Here is a 20,724-nt window from a genome sequence, read left to right as displayed (position 1 = left end):
AGATAATTGCACCTCTCACATATGGAATTGTTCATAAGAACATGTTGCATTTCTCTCAAGACAGGAAAAAGTAAATCACATTTAGAGTTTTTAGTGATTGACATTATGACATGTTGACATTATGAATGTTGCTCTCCTGGTTAACGCCCTTCATTTCCTTCTTATCATGACAATGGTACTCCTTGGTTATTGTCATACAGTTCACTGTTGCAAAACTGCCACTAGAGTTTTGTGTCTGACACATTCTCTGTTTTTCCCCTTTTAGCCAAAACAGAGTTAAAAATGATTCCTAGTTTCAGTGGCATGCCATTTTATTTCCCTTAAAGCTGTGGTAACATCATTGATAACATTAAAATTTCCATCAGTACCTACATTCCAGTCTACATTATGATGTAGGGAATTATGCAGCTGTATTCATAGACTTGCCATGTTGATTCATATAGTAGCAGAGATGTATCATGCAGCTTTCTTGTTTGTCTTTATTTCCTATAGACACATGCTATACAGCTACCAATTAAATGTTATCTGCAGTTCTGGAGACTGTGTATGAAATGTATAGATATTGAATTTAGTATACCAAACTAAACGTCACTAGTGTGCAACACTCAGTCAGAAAGTACAGAATCAGTATAAATGCAACAGCAACTAAAGAATATTTGCATAATGTAGCAGGTAATACTCCAGATATGACCCTGTTGTTATACTTAGTTTTTCAAGGGCATTTATGCAATATATATATATATATATATATATATATATATATATATATATATATATATATATATAAAACTAAGCTGAGCCAAAACTAATCAAAATTAATGCTATTACATGAAAGCAAAACTTTTCCTATTGCATCACAGCTATTCATGGTTAGACCTTGAATGTCTGCCACTTTTTATGATGCCTTGATGGTGTAAAATTTAGCTTCTACATAACAATGTGAAAGCAGTGCATAAGTATTACTACATGTTGCCTCTCAAAAACCTTTATCAGCACAGTATGATAAATATATAGCAATCATTGCTAAAATAAAAATGATCAGAAAAAGTTGGAACCACTGACAGTTTTGCAAACACAGTAGAATAAATAGGCAATGTGATATTCACATGGACTGTTTTAGGCATAGGCCAGCTAGGTAATTGCCTTAGTTGCCACTCTTGCTTCTGTGGTAGGGGCACTTCTCAGGATTTGTTTATACTGAGAAATATTCTATTTCTTTACTATAAAATAATAAATAATAGAAAAGCATTCTTACTAGATCAGGGAGACAAGCACCTTGGGGAGTAAGTTCTGTATATTAGTCATGCAATTTGTTGGCCTCCTGATCATTTTGTCCATAATTTACCTAGACATTGAGTTGGGTACATCTTAGGTGGGGAAGAGCAAGAAGTTAAATTCAAAGCTGTGACAGCTCATCATGAAAAGTACGCTAAGTGATGGCACTTTTTTTTTCTCTCTAGGATTTTCTGCCAGATAACTGGTTCTTTTGAAGAGCTGAAGGGTGGCTAGTCCTCAGTTGTCCCTGATTTTGCATAATGGTCCCTATTTAGTGTAATATGCTTGCCATGACCCTGTCATAACTTTTAACTGTCAATTTTCACATAATGTCCAGATTTATGCCTCATATGTTTGGTTTGTTCCACATAAAATTTGTGTTTTTTCTGGAACATCGCTGAGGAATGAAAGCATTAAATAAATGACTGTCATGTGGGTGTCGGACTACATATCCTTCAGAAAATGCATGCTGATGCAAAATCTGTTGTTCTAGCCACTTTTAAAGTTTATAAAAGCAATTACCCAAAATATTTACCTGATATTTGAGTCTTTATTTAAAAAAAAAACTTTATTGAATTACCACTTGACACAGGCAACGTTACACTTTTATAAAAGTAAATAATATTAAAAAGTTCACATTTACAAACATGTATTACATATGTTTTTCTATATAGAATAATCAATCCCACATTATTAATTGCTCAATTCCTGCCTTTTACTAACCCTCATTCTTCCACCAAAACAGTTTCTGCTTTTTCTGTTCCTACAATTTCCTTTTTTATGCAACGTGCTCCTACTATTATATAAAAATCCAACGTTTCTGTTCTGTCTCTTTTACAATATACACTACTTCAAGTACAGTTAATTTAGACTTTGCTTTTCATTTTCTAGTATTTTATTTATTTTTTTGCAGTTACCAAAATTAAAGTTAACAAGTATTTACTATCTCTAGGCAATTCAGATCATGTATCCCAGCTCAAAAAACTAATTTCTTCAGTTACACTTATTTGCTGCCCAATATTTGTCACAGAGTACTCTAACCTCTGCCAACACATTACACTCTAAAATATCTACCTGTTGGTACCTCATTCTTCCCACTCACAATTTCAACACTTGACATCTACCTGATGAAAAATTATTTGGAGTCTGCTTGGGGTATAAAAGTACCTATTAGAACACTTTGAAGCAAAAATCCTAAATCTTCTATACTTTGTTGCATATCTGGGAGACATACATATATTCTCCCATTGTTTCTTTGTGAATTGCTTATCTAATCTCTCTACCGACTTCCTTTGATTGATACCTGTAGTTATTGTGAAATATTTTATATACACTACTAATTATCCCATTTTTAACAGTAGCTTATGTTCTAGATTCAACTAAACTCAACAAGTATAAGTCTTTCACTTAGAATTACCCTATCCCTTTTTCTTTGCCTGTACTCTGATATCAGTCCCTAATAGGGAAGACATTCTCTAGCCTGCAATCCAAATGTCTTCTTGGCATCTTCCCTTCTATTACTTTTCTCTGTCTAATTATTTCTTCCTAGTAACTTGGTTACTTTGCCAGCTTCCTCCAATAAATTCCAGCCCCCTCTTGCCTATTATCTGTACTCCTAAATGCAGCCATCCCTGTTGTCTCTTTCTCCATTTCTGTGTTGGCTAATTTTTAGTATACTTTCTGCTACTTCATGAATATAACATTCTGTATGACTGGTGGCATTCTCCTGAAGGATCTACATCCAAAATCCCACTCTCCCCTTATTTGTTATATTCCCCCTGCTTTATCATCAGCCCTTTCCATTCTGAATTGTTGCTTTCTGCTTCTGTTATAAGAGGCTTACTTGTGTAAATCTTATTAAATATCCCTTCAGTTCAGGTAATCCTAAACTACCTTACTCAATTGGAAAACAACTTATCCCACTCGAGTCTTACCCTCCTGGATAAAATCCTTAAACTCTCTATTAACTACTGTCTGCAACTTCTCCTCTGATTGATAAAAATATGTCTGACGTACATATAAAATTAAATGGACTAAAACATTCTTACTGCTTCTATCCATATCTATAGGCAATAGCTTCCAGTTTCTCAGTTTTTATATTACATTTTGTTTAGTTTCTTCCCATATACCCTTAACTGCCATAACATAATCCTGTTTAATTAATCCATATTCCTAAATACTTAATTTTATCATGTCCCCATAAATATGGGTATTGGTGAACCAATTCACATGTCGGTATATAGTTTACAGCTGTAGCTTTATCTCCATTGAGTTTATATCTCCCAAAAAAATGTAACTATCAGAATGTTCTACAGTACTGACGTCCTTTTCTGGTTTTATCAGGTACAAAATAATGTCTGCAAATAAAGGCAACTTATCTTGACTGTCATATCAACTACATCCTTGAACTTCTGAGTCCTTTATTTTCTTTCCCAATGCTCTAAATATAACATAAATAAAGGGGAAAGATGATACCCTTGCCTGTTTTTTCTGTTCAGACACAACTTATCAGAGAGGAACCCTCCCACTTTGATTTTTGCCTCCAATCCTTCATATATCATCCTAATTAACTTTATTATTGTATCAGGGAATACAAATGCTTCCATTTTCCTGCTCATGTAATCCCAGCCTACTCTTTTGAATGCTTTCTCTGCACCAGAGCCTAACAACAGTGGTATTTTCTTATATACTGCTTTCCTCTGGATCATCTAGGCTATTGGCCCTAGGGCCTGTATAGGCCTAGCCAAACAGTACCCTGGCTTTTGCCACCCAAGAAAATTATTTTCCTGTGCCCCTGTCAAGCAGAACCACAGAAGTGATCCCCAGGGTGAATTTCTTATCTCCCATCCAATCATCAAGATTTTTCTTGAAGAGTGCTAATGAGGAGCTTTGTTTGATATAGATAGGTAGTTTGTTCCAGGGTATGAGAAGTCTCTGGGACAGGAATCTATTCCTCCAGCATGTTCTGTTTATTGTGGTGTCAAGGTTTAGGTCCCTAGAGCATGTAGCTTGGAGGGATTGGGATTTCTTTAAGTGGAGCATGTCCAACAGCTCTGGGTTTGACATAGCTTTGTATGTTAGGCAGAGATCGCCTCTGAGTAGGCGATATGCGACAGAGTAAAGCTGGAGTTTTTTGAGACGGTCTAAATACGGCATCTGTTTGAGGCCGGTAATCCTCTTTGTGAGGTATTTCTACGGCCATTCCAGTTGTTGTAGATGTCTTGTGAGGTACATACCAAAAGGGGCATTGTACTCTATAATGAGTGATGAGTAGAGGGGAACAGTGAACTCTTTTTTTCCTGGATGAGAAACCTTTTGTGATGAGGTGTGCCACATAGAAGGGTTTCCTGACTACTGTAGTGATGTGATTATCAAAGGAGAGACTACTGCCCACCTGTGTCCCAAGGTCTCTTATCACACTTTCGGTGTTAAGTAGACTATTGCCTTTGTGTTAGTTTATGGGTACAGAGTTTGTACCAAAAGGGATGACAATGCACTTTTTGGCATTGAGCTTGAGGCCATGGCTTTGACACCAGGCATCTCGCTCAACAAAACCACACTGATCAATATCTATGAACTTTGGCAACACCTTTATGATAAACACTTGATAATCATGGTTTAAAGTTGAAATGGTAGTATATGAAGCTGGATCCATTGAGTCTTTACCATCTTTAGGTATTACAGCCACCACAGTTTTTTCCTAGGATATTGGTGATTCCCCTCCTTTTAAAATACTGGTCAGATAAAGCCTTCCAGATCTTTATCACTTTTTTCCCTCCTAGCTTCCAAACTTCCACCAGAATGTTATCTATTCCTGGAGACTTTACTGCAGATTTGTTACACATCACCATTTTATCTCATCTTTTCTTACCTTAACTGTTAATTGCTGAGCTTCATCTACTTCTAGCCTTGGCATATGTAAGCCTTCCATAAATATATCCATTCTTGATTTCCCCATTTCTCTGCTTTTTACCCAGTTTTCATAAAATGTCAGAAATATCAGCAGTGGTGCAGCAGTTAGAATTGTCACCTCACAGCAAGAGGTTCTCTGGTTCGATTCTCGGCTAGGGTGCCCTCTGTCTGGAGTCTGCATGTCCTTCCCTGCATTCACGTGGGTTTCCTGTGGGTGCTCCTGTTTCCTCTCACATTCCAAAGACATGCATCTGGAGCATTTCTCCCTGGGCCTCTGCTCAAAATGGGCTCTGAAGTCAGACTTTCTTGGTAAACAAATGTTAACTAAAAAATTCCTCTGCAGTATCTCCGGTTATTGGTTACCAACAACCCTTTCTGCTTTCTCTCACCTAAGTCATTGTGATAAAAGTTTTTGTACTCTGGCAAACATTTTAAACTTGTGCATATTATCCACGTACTCATTTATTTTCCCTTCAGCAATCTGTAGTTGTGACTCTTGTTTTATGAGGTTATCCTTATTCTGCAATACTTTAGCCTGATTTGTCAGCCCCTCTAAATAATTCTTGTAACTACTTAGTCGTAACTCTTTTCTACCCTGCTTTTAAACTCCACTTTCATTTTTTCTATTTTCCCTAATAACCCTTGAATAATTTCCACCACACAATCCTTAAATTGCTCTATTTTTAATAGATAGGTGGGGAAGTGATGGTGTCTAGTTTTTACTTCATTACCCTGCATTTTTATCTTAGTTATTACTGGTGAATGATCTGGGATGATTACTAGATGTCAAAACTCTCAATTTAAATGCACATATTCCTATGAAAAATTATTTCTATCCAGTCTAGGCCAGTTACTGTACTTTAGGGAATAATATGTAAATTGAGTCCCTACTACTGAATTTGCATCTTCCATACCAAATATTTTCATAACTTTCTTCAGAAATGTACCCTCTTTTGTTACATTTTCTCTTCTAGGTCCCCCAGATACATCCTCATTGTTGCAAATCAAATTCCACTCCCAATCTACAAGTAATATTACCTGCTGAAAACTGATTATTTCTTCTAAAATTTTCTTAAACTGCATAATAACAGTTCTAGGTGGAATATAAATACTTGCCAGCTTAATTCTCATCCCTTGCAAGTTGTCCTTATTACCACACATTTATCACCATTATCTTTTTTCTATCAGTATTGGAGCTTCTCTAGCAATTACACCTGCACTACACCTCAAGCAACTCATAGCCCTCCAAAACCCACACCATCAACACTCACACATAGCAACACTAAACCCACATATAGCCCTGAGTAGCATCCTGCTTCGCCCATAATGATACCACAGTATAAGGACAAAATGATTGACTTCAACAATTGGCTGAGCTTCTGGTTTTATTCAAAGGGGATCCAGTATCTGCCTGGGAAGACATGATCAACAAACTGCAATGCTTTTGCCAGAGATGGTCTGTACCTATCACCCCTGGGATTCAGGTCACTGGCTAAAGCTCTTGTCACCCCTATAGTGCCTTTTTTAGGCAAGGTTCAAAGGATAAAACCACCACTGTAGCAGATACAAGCATGCACAATCTGAAGGTAATGCTACTCAATGCTAGAAGTCTAAACCTCAAAATGCACTCTCTCGAAGCACTCCTAAAAATAGAGAACATTGATATCTGTGCAGTAACTGAAACCTGGTTCAAGGCTCCAGAGAGCACCCCTGCAATACCAGGCTACAACTCTTACCACACTTTTCAGCCACAAAACCAAGACTGAAACACTAAAGGTGGAGGAGTGTCCATATTCACACCTCCAGGCTAGTTGCCCAACACAATGCATCTGAAATTCTCCAGGTGCAACTAACACTAGGTAAGACTGCAATCCAAATTGTAGCTTGCTACAGATCCCCCACCATGCCCCAAGATTCTCGCGACACCTTTCTAAACATACTGGAAAATATTAAGATACAGCCAAACACCCTAATACCGGGTGATTTCAACTACCCTGGCATTAACTGGGAAAACTACTTGGGTACCAATTCCTTTGCCCAACGGTTCTTGGAATTCATAAATTTCAATGCCCTGGATCAACTAATCCATTGTCCCAAAAGGGGCTCCAGTATCCTAGACCTGGCCATTACCAACATGGGAGATAGATGCTCCACACCAGTGGTCATCCCCTCATTGGTCAGGTCTGACCATAAGCAAATCACCCTTGACATCCACATCCCACCCCACCCCCACTAAGGAAACCTCCTTAAAAAACTTATCCAAAGCCAACTTCATGCTACTGAAGTCAGAAGTGACTAACTTCATGACACCCATGCAGACAGGATCTGAAAGTCTGACTGCAGAATGCTACACTAAAGCACTGTATAAGCGCATCCACTTGTGCCATCCCAAATAGAACCAAGATGCTTTTCTCCAAAAAAAGGAAGCTAATCTGGTGGTCCCCTGCTATAAACAAACTATAAAACAGAAGGAAGAAACTGTTGCAGAAAAGAGGAAAATCCCAGGATGCAAAAAACTCCCTCACCAGCCTCAGTAAGAAGCTGAGATCCCTCATAAAATCCTAAAAAGCTAATTACGATAATAAAATTGCCAAAGATTCCAAAGACAACTGCAAGGCATTCTATAGTTATGTCAAGAAATGGCAATGCTCAGATCTCCTCTGAGCTACAACAGAATGGCATTAAATACACTGATCCCAAGAATATTGCCAATATCCTGGCAGATCGATTTAGTGCCAACTTTACCCCCCTCTCACCCCCTAAACGGCCCATCTCAATACCAAAAGATTGCCAAATTCTGGTAATCACGGCCACACAGGTAGAAACCGCACTTTCCAAAGCTAAGAATACAGCATCCATGGGACCAGATGACATCCTAGGATGTGTACTACATGTACTACAAAATGAACTGGTACCTCACCTAAGTGTCATGTTTAATCATAGCCTCACCTCAGGCTCCGTGCCCACCGAGTGGCGCACAGCTACAGTTACCCACTCCACAAGGGGGGATCAGCCTTGGATCCCGGGAACTACCGTCCCATCAGTCTGATAAGCCTGATCTGCAAGGGCATGGAACTTCTAAACAAAGACATTGGCAACCTTCAAACACTGGACCCCACCCAGTTTGGGTTTGTGAAGGGCCGATCTTGTCTCCTGAATCTGATTGACTTCTTCGAATCAGTCTCCAGAGCTGTGGACTAGGGTAAGGTGGTCCACACAGCCTATCTGGACCTCGCCAAGGCCTTCGACACCATCCCCCACTCTGGAATCCTAGATAAACTCACTAAGCTGGATAGAACCCAGACTGTAAAAGTAGCCGACTCCAAATCCAGCTCCAGACAAGTGGAGTACCTCAGGGTTCAGTCCTGGGACCACTCTTGTTTGGCATCTACTTCTCTGAAGTACAGGCCAACACTAAGAGACTCTGGCTAACAAAGTTCACAGATGACTGCAAACTGGGAGCCATTATTGAATCCCCAAATGATGTGGATATTCTACTAAAGGTCCTTACAGAAACAGATGCCTGGTGCCAGAGCCATCGGCTCAAGCTTAATGCCAAGAAATGTATAGTTATCCCCTTTGGAAAAAAACATGTACCCATTAATTACCACATAGGTGGCAGTACACTAAACATCAAAAGTGTGATGGGAGACTTAGGGACACAGGTGGACAGTGGTCTCACTTTTGATAACCACATCACCACAACAATCAGGAAATCCTTCTATGTGGCACACCTCATCACTAAGGGCTTTTCATCCAGAAAAAAGGAGGCCATTGTCCCACTGTACTCATCCCGCATTAGACCCATTATAGAGTATAATGCCCCATTTGATATGTACCTCACAAGACATCTGCAACAACTGGAAAGGCCACAGAAATACCTCACTAAAATAATCACAGGACTAAAGCAGATGCCATATGCTGACCATCTAAAAAAAACTCCAGCTATACTCTGTGGCATATCGTCTACTCAGAGGCGATCTCTGCTTAACATACAAGGCCATGTCAATCCCTGAGCTGTTGGACATGCTCCACTTAAAGAAATCCCAATCCCTGAGCCACATGCTCCAGGGATCTAAACCTTGTCATCACAATGAACAAAACATGCTGAAGGGATAGGTTCTTGACCCAGAGACTCCCCATACTCTGAAATAGACTGCCCATACATGTCAAGCAGAGCACCTCCTTGGCCCTCTTCAAAAAGAACCTTGATGATTGGATGGGAGATAGGAAAGTCACTCCAGGGATCATGTCAGTCACCCTGCTAGACAGGGATCCAGAGAAGTAAATATTGTGGGAAGAAATATTCAGGGAATTGTTATGGCTAGGCTTGTATTGGCCCTAGGGCCGATAGCCTAATACCAACCTATGAACCTATTAGTATAAGTACTCTTCTTTTCCTTTGTTCATGATATTCTGTTGAATATCCATCCTGAATATTTTATCAAATTCAGTTCTTTCAAATGTGTCTCACGTAGCATTGCTATTTGCACTCTGCATTTCTTTTTTTCTTTCATTTTTATTTATACATGTGAGACCTTTCACATTCCTAGTGAATATAGAGAATATCACCATTATAAGACATAATTATTCCCACCTATTATATAATACAGCTTTTTTAAATGTCCATTTCCAGTTTTTATTTATATACTTGTGCCCACTAATGTTTGGCTGGTTGATTTTCCCCCTTAGTGTCTCCATTTAAACCTGTCACATATTACAAGACGTTTTGTTTTAATGAAAATCCTAAAAAGAACCCCCCCCCCCACACCCTGTTAAATTAATAAAAGCAAAACTATGTACATTTTCAAATAATGAAGTGTAACCCTCCTAAAAGGAGCAGTTGTCCCAAATAGACAGCTACAGACACAGGCCTTATCTAACCTAAAGTTGAGGTTATTCATGCCAAGACGCATGTTAATGCCTGTGCTCCTATTTATACTAATTGCTGCTTTAAACTTTATTCCCCTCCTACATGTGAAAAACAACTTTCAAAAATATATTAACATGTAGCCTTGAAAAAACAAGTGTTTTGGCTTTTTACTGTCCTATAATCAGCTTGTCTCCATGAAAATGCAAGAAAAATGTAGCTCTCATCTACAGGTTTCTAAAGACAAGCTGAAACATTTATTGCTGAAGGAAAACTTTTCATTACATTCAAGTAGTCTCTTATTTACTTGTTTCCACTTAAAACGTATCAGATTAAATAAAGGTTCTTAATCCAGGCATTCACCTACGCAAAAGTAAGAAACTATACTAGCTCTACACATACGCTGATCTGTGTACTTTTGCACCCCATCCCCACCTCAACAACCCAAGATTACAGCCTATTAGCTTAAATGGGATCTTGTCTTAGCCTTTTTTTCTCTTTTTTGCATTGTAATGCCTACATTTTTAAATACTGAAAGAAAAGGCATCCGTTTACTTTTGTATCTTTATCACATACAATAGCGAAGATGTTTTATTATAAAATATACAATTTTTATCACAAAACTTTAAAGAAATACTGTTAAGAACAGATGCTTTTACTTGGTTTCCCTTTCCTTCCTCTTCCCCCTAGTGTCCTTTTAAACATTAATGATATGACGTGAGGCAAGTACCTTCCATAGGTTCATACTAGGCTATCTGCCCTAGGGCATTTATAAGCCTAGCCAGAGTATGTTTGGCTTTCGCCACCCATTTTAAATTAATTTTGCTATGCCCTTTTTCGAGGTTAGTATACTGTGCCTCTGTCTAACAGTGACACAGAAGTGATACCCGGGGTAAACCTACGATCTCCCATCCACTCATCAAGATTCCTCTTGAAGAGAGTCAATGAGGGACTCTGCCTAACCTGGATAGGTCCAGTTCCCCATAAGTTTAACAAAGTCAACAAAAGTCCATTTTTTCTTTTTTTTTTTGTACAGCCATATTTCACAAATGTGATTGAAGCTGTGTAATCTCACATTTACTCACTAATTTCTGTGTTGCTGAACTTCTTCCAGTTCATCTCCAACTCCCAATTCAAGTCTCCAGTTTAATTCCAAGGTATTCCCTATTCTTCTAGTCAACTACTGTGCTTTTCTCATCTCTCAATGATTTTCCTTTGACAGTGAATTTTTTTCCAGTGTTCCAAAATCTCTCCATGTATTTTATTATCAGAAAAATGAGAAGTAGATTCCTCTTCTGCTTGATGGTTCATTCTGTGCTAGGCAAACTTGCATTTCTTTCTTAGCCTATTCTGCATCGAAAATGATTTTTAACCTCCAGAAAAAAAGTATTCTGAAGACAGCTGGATACAGCAGCTTGAATCTCATACCAGTCTCTCAACAATCCCCAATTGCTGGGATAAATTTGTTTCTCTTCTGCCTGGTGTACATTGAATAATCATTTTCCACAAACCCTCTATTGTCTCCAACCTTTAATACATTGCCGTTTTGTCAGGATCAACTCTTTCGGCTGGTAGGATTGCACCTTTACTAAGTCTTGGCTGCATTTGCATGGCCAGGTTAGGAGCATGCACATGATGTGCCCTTTCAATTAACAGATCCTGTTGTGAAATACCAGTTCAGTAGGTTATTTTTGCCTTCATCTAATTAATACAGTCTCTTCCTTCTAGTTTCTCTAGTATAGTAGAAAATCTCAGATTTTCCCTATGTGCTCTATCCTGTAATTCTACCATTTTTTGAAACCTCTCTTAATGAGCAGTTTCATACTTATCCAGGATTTTCTTCATTTCAACCTCTGATTTTTGCAGTTTTATCAGTTTATGTGAATTTATGTTTAAAGTTTCTTGCATTTTTTTCAAGCCTTCAGTTATCTGAGTTATTATACTCTGGTGTTTTGTTTAATTTAATCAGCACTGAGTACTTAGTTTTTGATTTAGATTACTGGAAGCCATGTCTTGCTTCAAAGCTGGAGCTTGAGCTGCTTTTTGCTGAACAGCTGCAGGATTCTTCCCAATGTTTTCTCTTCACCTTTACTAGTTGCTGATCTTTCAGGCACTCTCTGTTTTTTCTTTGTTGGTGAGATCCAGTCAGTGTACTTAATAGCCAGTAATGGAATTTACTAAAAGTGACAGAGTTCCTGGTCCTGATCTTTCAGTTTCTATTTTCACACTGGGAGAGTTAAAGTTAAGCTGTTGATCAGTGTGCAGTCATCTTGGAAAAAAACTGTCCACCTGTTACTTTTGAGTTTATCCAAACTTCTTATGTTAGAAGGTTTAGAGGTATGTGCTTTGTATTTTTTCTTCTTCTTGGTAAACCACTAATGATTGCAGTCAATCAAACTCCATAGATTGGAGTTCTGTGCTTCTTTTCTCCAGAAAATATTTCTTAATGCAAAACCCTTTCTTATGCTAACTAAATGAATTTGACCAACCTAAAATGATGGTTTGTCTGTAGTGGAATATGATGAATGGCTGCTTCTCCCATTACCCTCAAAATTACTGTGATTTGTGTGAAGGAACTTAGAATACTTTAATGTGTGGTTACTGTTTCCATGGACCAAAACTGAAATAAGAAGCATAACTTACTTTAAATACTCTATAACATTTTGTGCAAGTTTGGGAGTGGCTCTGACTGAATGATGGCAAGACAGGAGTGCCTGTATGCAAAACGTGGGATGCTTAACCCCCTAATCCCTCTCACCCATATATACAAGATTGACTGTTATTAACACTTATTAAGAGCCTTGCAATACTGTGGTGGGGGTACAGGTGGCAGCCCTCTGAATGACATTGCATCCCCTGTCTACTCAAAAGTCAGGGAAGGTGTAACTGGCTAATGGCAGAGGCACTGTTTACTACTGTGCATCCTGTAGACTGTCTGAAGTAAGTTTTGCCAGATACAATACATGGCTGTCATTTTCAGCTATAACAGCAGATGAAACTTTCTGTAGAAGGTAAAGGAGTCCCTTGCTTTCTCGAGTTAAACAGTCACTATCTTCCTTTGTAGGACTATTGTAAATTTGTAGAATTAATGTGATTTGTGAGAAGCAACTTGGAGTGTTTTAATGTGCTGCTACTGTTTGTGTGTTAGTTCACAGAACTTCACTACAATACCTGGCCATCATTTTGTTATCACAAAAGCAGCTATAACTGCTGAGTGGATGTTGGCACTGAGAGTTGAAAGCAATTGACTTGTTCTTTGCTGAGCTCAAACAGTCAGTATCTGTTTTTTTAGGACTCATGCACACTATGTGAAGTATGATGGACATCTGAGATATGTACTGACAAAGAAGTAGTAATAGTCGGGGCCTCTGTAGATGAAAATGACTAGCTACCTACTGTTGCTTGCTTATTATTCAGAATTTGGAAGAATAATGTGAAATGTGTGAACCAACTTGGAATATTTTACTGTAAGGAAACTCTGTCCAGCAGATATGAACTGCATTACATGGCCATTTGCTTCTATCACAATCAGGTGCATGAACTGTATCTGAAACTGTTATAATTGCCTGGTGGGGATAGAGGTTGTCTGAATGAAAGTAACAACCTCTTGTGATTTGTTCAGTTTAAATCATCTTAAAAAAAAAAAAAAAAGACACAAAATGCACTTTACAACATCCATACTTTCTGGGGGCATGGTGACTCCACACTCGAAGGTTATATTAGTGGATTTAGGTCTATGTCTTGAACTTCACCTAGTCTAAAACCAGACCTTCACAGAGGTCTGTACAGAAGGTCATTGTAGTTTGTGTGGATGACTGGGGACAATATCCTTATATCGCTAATTTTCTTCACAAACCTTAGAAATCTGCGCAGACCACTATATACTGCTTTTGGCTAAGAACAGGGTGGTCATTATTTCAAGTTTGAGTGCCTGAGCTCAAGTACTGTACAAATAATACCTAAAGAGATGCATAAAAAAGTAAATAAATACAAATTTTCAAAACAGCAATATTAAAAGAAACTAGTTAGTAGTTAAGTGCAAGGTAAGTCAAACAAATGTGGTTTGGGCCCCTTTTGAAAGATGATTTAAACTGAACAAATCATAACAGGGTCTGTTACTTTCATTCAGACAAAGGGTAATAACTACTGCAGTCAAACATTCTGAAAAATGAATGAAAGCTCCAAACATTTTGGTGGGGTGGCGCAGTGGTGCAGCAGTTGTCACCTCACAGCAAGAGGGTCTCCGATTTGATTCTTGACTGGGGTGCCTTCTGTGTGAAAGGTCAAAGAATAGGCAGAAGACCACCTTATTGTTGTCCCTGGCTAGAGAAATGGTATTAATGAAGGATATAAGGGCAGTTGTAGTGCTATGTTTAGGTCGAAAGCCATGCTGTGTAGGAGTGAGCAAGTTTACCTGCAGAAGGTATCTTCTTCAAACAGGCTTTGTGCTAGACAAATAGAGGAAACCAACAGTTGTTCCACTGAAAAAAGGTGGGGTGTCAACAGACTTAGACAATTATAGACCCATTAAGCATCACCAGCCTCATCTGTAAGACTATGGAAAGGATAAATAATGACATTTGCAACTTACAAACTCTTCACCCAAGGTACTTCAGTTTTTCCAAGAGCATATCCTTCCTCCTTAACAAATGAACTTCTTTAAGAAGTTTACTGTAATAATGGATGAGGATAAATTGGCACACCACTCATATCTTGCAAAGTGTTCAACACCATCCCACACTTGGGTAAAGAGGGCCTCTCACAAATAGATGACAAAACCACAGCCTAAAACTACATGAAAACAAGTTTATAATAGTATTCTTTAGGAAGTATAATATTTCCTGTAGCTGTTACATCAGCAACCCAGCCCTGAATATTGATTCAGTAGTTAGGGACCTGGGAACCTATGTATACAATTAGCTTTGTTTCAATCACCATGTATCTACTATCACAAGAAAGTCCTTTTTCATTGTTCATCTAATTAGTAACAATACAGCATCCAGGTGAATGTGATCAAACCACCCTATTCAACATTTATTAGGCTGATCATGGAGTTTAATGCCCCCCTTGGTATGTACCTGCCCAGACATGACACAATTTGGGAGACTACAATGCTTCTTTGCCAAGAAAATCAAGGCCCTAAATCATAAAATCTGCACTGACTATCTCAAAGCCCTGTCCCTGTTCTTGGTATTTTACAGGCCACTGAGGGGCAGTCTCTACCTCACATACAGAGCCTCAGTTGACCACATCCTTTCAGACTTGCTGCACATTTGTAAGTTCATTGGTGGCATAAACACCACCTCAAGTGATCTTAACCTCTTCCACAACATAAAAGGAACATGCTGAACGGATAGATGTATCACAGAAAATGCTACTTATCTGGAATCATCTTTCTCACCACATAAAACAAACTACATTTCTTACTCTATTCAATTGTAATCTGGATGCAGGGATGGGAAACCAGGAAGTTCGTGCCTGCTTTGTACCTAAAACACAAATGCCATAAGTTATCTGTACTTGAAATACTAGGGATAAAAACTTATTGGGAATGCATGGCTAGGCTTCTAAGGATCCTCAGAAATCAATAGCCTAGTAAGTTGGAGCTTTTCTCCTTGGGCCTCCACGGAATATGGGTTTATACCCAGTTGGACTTTTCTGGTAATCAAATGTCAATAAATAAATAAATAATTCTGAACCTGTGAAAAAAAATGTCTTTCTGTCTTCCAGAAGCATCAAATCACCTTGTAAATATAAATAAACACAATGTCAGCACTATCAGTCGGTTACTTTACAACTTGACAATTTATCAGTTTCAATATCCTTGGTCAAGTGAACACTGGACAAGGTTTACTCATGTTAGGTATACTTTCCCAAGGTTGTTTTTTTTCTACCATTCCCTTTTTTCCAGTTCACCACAATAACTTCAAACCCCAAATTTTATTTATTTAAAATTTGTTGACCAGGAAAGTCCAACTAGGACAGAGCCTATTTTCAGGGGAGGCCCAGGGAGAAACGCTCCAGACGAGCATCCAAATGATAAAGGGGTCAGTTAATTTCATCCATATACTTCCCCTATGCCTTTAAAGCAGTTCTAACCACTTATTTGTATGCCACAGACATCTAATTGATAAAATAAATAAAAAAAATTTAATCATTTCAACATTTTCCATCTAATAAAAGTATTAGAAGTTTCATCAAACAAATCAGGCAAAACCATAATAATGAACAAACAGCAATTATAACTGTTACACTACATATGGTAACTGTGATTATAGCTAATGTGTTGTGCACATCTAAGGCATCTGAATATTATTAAAAAGCAAATAAGATTAATATTTCAGGTTCTTATTGCAGGAAAGCAAACATGACAAAGGTAGATGGAAACAAGGACTGCAGAAATAATGTGTAGAACAGTTATGTACATGGCAGGCACAACTGTGCATCTCCCAGATAAGAATTCATGATGTGAAATATTTACTTTTTATATTGCTACTGAACACCCAGTCTATCACAGCCAATATTTGTTTTTTCATATAAGCATGCAGACACACACACTGCCTTTGACAAGTACAATCTATGATAAGATGCACAAGAATATGCATGATTACAAACACACAGTATATGCTTACCCACAGGGAATAAAGATTCAAACAAAATGAACTATATCATGTCTTGATTGTGTGAAGAAACCACAGCACATGGACAACACTACACAGCGACAGGGGAAGGCATGTCAACTTCCCGCAAAAAAAACTGGGAAGCAACAGAACAAGAATTGAAAATACAAGGGCTGAGGGTCCCAAAATATGAAAAAAAAAAACAAAAGCACTCTGTTGTCATGATTGGCTATTATGTTTGCTGCAACATCATTCAATAAATTGCATATTGTAGGTCTTTCCAGTATAGCAAACAGAAACCTGGATGATAAAAGTAATTCTGTTGTGCGAATCAGATCTGTGATACCTACACAAGAATCACATTTCTTTTTTATATTTACTCTTTCAATATATTCAACCAAGCCACTGGGGATGCACAAGCCAGTGCATTTCTTTGTGCCGGTCCCAAGCCCGGATAAATGGAGAGGGTTGCGTCAGGAAGGGCATCCGGCGTAAAACCTCTGCCAAAAATTACTGATGCGGAGAACTTTTCATAATTGCATACCAGATCAGTCGAAGCCCGGGTTAACAACAACCGCCACCAGTACTGTTAGCCAACAGGGTGCTGGCGGAAATTGGGCTACTGTTGGCTGAAGAAGAAGAGGAAGGGGAAGGCATGCCCGAAGGCAGGAAGAGAGGAGGAAGGTTAGGAGTGTAGTACTGAGGGTTGGAACTTTGAATGTTGGCAGTATGACTGGTATAGGAAGAGAGCTAGCTGATATGATGGACAGAAGGAAGGTTGATATATTGTGCGTGCAAGAGACCACATGGAAAGTAAGGCCAAGTGTATAGGAGGCGGGTTCAAATTGTTCTATCATGGTGTGGATGGCAGAAGAAATGGGGTAGGGGTTATCCTAATGGAACAGTATGCCAAGAGTGTTTTGGAGGTGAAAAGAGTGTCTGATGTTTATGAAGCTTGAAATTGATTGTGTAATGATGAATGTTATTAGTGCATATGCTCCACAAGTTGGGTGTGCGATGGATGAGAAAGAAAAATTTTGGAGCGAGTTGGATGAAGTGGTGGTGAAGTGTACCCAAGGGTGAGAGACTAGTGATTGGAGTGGACTTCAATGGGCATGTTGGTGAAGTGAACAGTGGGGATGAGGAAGTGATGGGTAGGTATGGTGTTAAGGAGAGGAATGCAGAAGGTCAGATGATTATGGATTTTGCAAAAAGGATGGACATGGCTGTGGTGAATACGTATTTTAAGAAGAGGGAGGAGCATAGGTTGACGTACAAGAGTGGAGGAAGATGCACACATGTGGATTATATCCTATGTAGGAGGGCCAGTCTGAAGGAGATTGGAGACTGTAAAGTGGTGACTGGGGAAAGTGTAGTTAAGCAGCATAGAATGGTGGTCTGTAGGATGATGTTGGTGATCAAGAAGCGAAGGATGAGTGTGAAAGCAGTGCCAAGGATTAAATGGTGGAAGTTAAAAAAGGATGATTGTGAGGTGGAGTTCAGGGAAGAGTTAAGACAGGCACTGGGAGGCAATGAAGAGTTACCAAATAGCTGGGTAACTACAGCAGAGCTAGTAAGGGAGACTGCTAGGAAGGTGCTTGGTGTGACATCTGGACAGAGGAAGGAGGACAAGGAGACATGGTGATGGAATGAGGAAGTACAGGAGAGTATACAGAGGAAGAGGCTGGCGAAGAAGAAGTGGGATTGTCAAAGAGATGAAGAAAGTAGACATGAGTATAAGGAGATGAGGTGCATGGCAAAGAGAGAGGTGGCTAAGGATAAGGTATATAGAGAGTTGTATGAGAGATTGGACACTAAAGAGGGAGAAAAAGACCTGTATCGATTGGCTAGCCCGAGGGACAGAGCTGGGAAAGATGTGCAGCAGGTAAGGGCGATAAAGGACAGTGAGGGAAACGTACTCACAAGTGAAGAGAGTGTGTTGAGTAGATGGAAAGAGTACTTTGAAGGGCTGATGAATGAAAAAGAATGAGAGAGAGAGAAGGTTGGATGATGTGGGGATAGTGAATCAGGAAGTGAAGCAGATTAGCAAGGAGGAAGTAAGGACAGCTATGAAGAGGATGAAGAATGGAAAGGCTGTTGGCCCAGATGACATACCAGTTGAAGCATGGAGGTGCTTAGGAGAAATGGCAGTGGAATTTTTAACCAGATTGTTTAATGACATTTTGGAAAGTCAGAGGATGCCTGAGGAGTGGAGAAAGTGCTTTGGTACCTATCTTTAAGAATAAGGGTGATGTGCAGAGCTGCAGTAACTACAGAGGGATAAAACTGATCAGTCACAGCTTGAAGTTATGGGAAAGAGTAGTGGAAGCTAGGTTAAGAAGAAGGTGATGATTAGTGATCAGCAGTATGGTTTCATGCCAGGAAAGAGCACTACAGATGCAATATTTGCTCTGAGAGTGTTGTTGGAGAAATACAGAGAAGGTCAGGAGTTGCATTGTGTCTTTGTGGACTTAGAGAAAGCATATGACAGGGTGCCTAGAGAGGAGTTGTGGTATTGTATGAGGAAGTTGGGAGTGGCAGAGAAGTATGTAAGAGTGGTACAGGATATGTACAAGGGTAGTGTGACATTGGTGAGGACTGCGGTGGGAATGACAGATACGTTTAAGGTGGAGGTGGGATTACATCAAGGATCAGCTCTGAGCCCTTTCTTATTTGCAATGGTGATGGACAGGTTGACAGATGAGATTAGACAGGAGGCCCCGTGGACTATGATGTTTGCAGATGACATTGTGATATGTAGTGAGAGTAGGGACCAGGTTGTGGAGACCCTGGAGAGGTGGAGATATGCTTTAGAGAGGAGAGGAATGAAGGTCAGCAGGGCTAAAACAGAATATATGTGTGTAAATGAGAGGGAGGGTAGAGGAATTGTGAGGATGCAGGGAGTAGAGTTGGTAAAGGTGGATGAGTTTAAGTATTTGGGATCAACAGTTCAGAGTAATAGTGAGTGTGGAAGAGAGGTGAAGAGAGTACAGGCAGGGTGGAATGGGTGGAGAAGAGTGTCAGGAGTGATTTTTGACAGACGGGTACCAATAAGAGTGAAAGAGAAGGTCTACAAGAGGGTAGTGAGACCAGCTATCTTATATGGGTTGGAGACGGTAGCATTGTCGAAAAGGCAGGAGTCAGAGCTGGATGTGGCAGAGTTAAAGATGTTAAGATTTGCACTAGGTGTGACTAGGATGGACAGGATTAGGAATCCGTATATTAGAGGGTCAGCTCAGGTTGGCCAGTTTGGAGACAATGCAAGAGAGGCAAGATTGCATTGGTTTGGACATGTTCTGAGGAGGGATGCTGGGTATATTGGGAAAGGATGCTAAGGATGGAGCTGCCAGATAAGAGGAAAAGAGGAAGGCCTAAGATGAAGTTTATGGATGTGGTGAAAGAGCATGATGCATAGGACAGGAAGGAATGGAAACAGACGATCCGCTGTGGCGACCCCTAACAGGAACAGCTGAAAGAAGATGATGATGATGACGACTCTTTCAATATATTCACAGTTTTTTTTTTTTTGCAAACAAAATAAATTAATAGGGATTTAAAAAGCCTCATCTTCAATATTGGACCATTTAAACATATTATGCTTCCCTATATACTCCTATTCAAACCCATTTACAATGACCTGCTTCCTGAATAGGCTTTTGTCATGAAAACGTGAGCAAATGAATGTGCTCGTTCAAAAAATAGTGCCCCAGTTCTTTGGCATTCAGTCCTTCTACTTGAATGGAATAAAAACCCTTTTCAGAACAACTCCACACCACTCCCCCCTCAAGCATACAGTAAGGCTTAGCAGTGTAATCACCATGCAAATAAGTCAGCCACAAAGCAAGGAATACGGTCTCATTAGGAGTATGATGACCTGGCAAAGCCTGTGGGGATGACTTCATAAAATATTACTAATCCACTACCCTCTGAACTTCAACGTGCATATTGACGCAATATATGTGCACCTTATAAGAAAAAAAATACAGAACCAACATTTTTCAAAACAGCACGAAAATATTCACAAAAATGTCTGACATATACTTCATG

Source organism: Protopterus annectens, chromosome 5.part0, assembly GCF_019279795.1.
Source record: "Protopterus annectens isolate FY-2018-M chromosome 5.part0, PAN1.0, whole genome shotgun sequence".
In the NCBI taxonomy this organism is placed as follows: Eukaryota; Metazoa; Chordata; order Ceratodontiformes; family Protopteridae; genus Protopterus; species Protopterus annectens.
The sequence above is the reverse complement of the archived record's forward strand: the minus strand, read 5'-3'. Positions refer to the sequence as shown.